The following is a 1799-nucleotide window of genomic DNA, read 5'->3' as shown; positions in this document are numbered from 1 at the left end:
TTTATTAATGAACGAAAGTTTTTATATGAAGTCTCTAAAGTATCATTATGGGTATAGCCAATCTCATAGAGGGCTACAGCCAGGCTAACATCCTGTTGCCTAAGGGTACGCATCTAGAGATATCTAATGCATTGAATTCACCCAGCTCTAAGACAAGCCTATTGAGCTTTAAAGACATTCGAATGAATGGTTTTCATATTGAGACTAAGGGCAAAGGAAACAAAGAGTTCCTTCAGATCATAGAAATCGGCCTAGGACATAAGAAAGTCTTAGAGTCTATACCTACACTCTCTACTGGCCTTTATTACGCCAAGGTCAGTATGATGGAGGCCAATGCCGCATTTAATAAAGTGGCCACCGAGAATTTTACTCTCTGTTACGACCGATTTTTGAATACAAACGACCATCCTTTTAAAGACTATACGTCTTGATAATGCTGGTGAGTTCACGTCCCAAGCGTTTAATGATTACTGTATGTCCATGGGGGTAAGTGTGGAACACTCCGTGGCACATGTACATACACAGAACGGCTTGGCCGAATCATTCATAAAACGAATTCAGATGATAGCTAGACTATTGATTATGAGGTCTAAGCTTCCGGCCACAGTTTGGGGACACGCGATCTTGCACGCGGCCGAACTGATTCGTATGAGACCGTCTAGTGAACATAAATATTCTCCATCACAATTGCTTACGGGTCATGAGCCAGACATATCCCATCTTAAGATATTTGGCTGTATCGTCTATGTGCCAATTGCACCACCACAGAGAACAAAGATGGGACCTCAAAGGAGGATGGGAATATATGTTGGATATGATTCTCCCACGATTATAAAATACCTTGAGCCAACTACGGGTAATTTATTTAGGGCAAGGTATGCGGATTGTCACTTTGATGAATTCGAACATCCAACATTAAGGGAAGATAGCAATAAGCTGGTAAAAAAAAAGATTACATGAAATCAAACATCCTTATCTTGGCAAGATCTTCGGACTCAGGAATGTGATTTAGAAGTCCAAAAGATTATACATTTACAAAAGAGTGACTAAGTCATACCAATAAGAATTGATGTTCAAGAAGGACACAATCAAGTTGCTACAGAGTCTAGACAACGTGTGAAACGTGGTAGACCAATAGGTTTCAAAGATAAGAACCCTCGGAAAACTAAGAAAGGTGCAGATAATTAAACTGAGGTTGTTAAAACCCTAGACACGACCGCGGCCGTTCCTAAATTCTGGGACTTAGCCGCGGCTGATCCCAAAACCCTAATAGCGATCGCGGCCAATCATGAATGCTTAGATGCGGCCGGCCCTGATGTATCTAATACTGATTCTTGGGACACTAAGATTCAAGGTATTGAAGGTCCTGATAATAATGAGATCTCAATAAACTATGTCTTGTCTGGGATACAATGGATCAGAAAGAATGTCGACATTGATGATATATTTACATGCAATGTAGCACTTGAAATCATGGATGATAATGAGGATCATGAACCCACGTCTATTTATGAGTGCACTCAACGGTCAGATTGGATCAAATGGAAAGAAGCTATAAACGTGGAGTTAAACTCTTTAAAGAAGAGAGATGTCTTTGGACCAATAGTCCGGACACCTTATGATGTTAAACCAGTCGGCCATAAGTGGGTCTTTGTGAGAAAGAGAAACGAACATGGTAATGTCGTTAGATATAAAGCACGACTTGTTGCACAAGGATTCTCACAGAGACCAGGAATAGATTATGAGGAGACATACTCCCCTGTGGTGGATGCTACTACTTTTAGATTCCTGATAAGTCT

The sequence above is a fragment of the Brassica oleracea genome, chromosome C2, assembly GCF_000695525.1.
Source record: "Brassica oleracea var. oleracea cultivar TO1000 chromosome C2, BOL, whole genome shotgun sequence".
NCBI lineage: Eukaryota > Viridiplantae > Streptophyta > Magnoliopsida > Brassicales > Brassicaceae > Brassica > Brassica oleracea.
Note: the sequence above shows the minus strand (reverse complement) of the source record.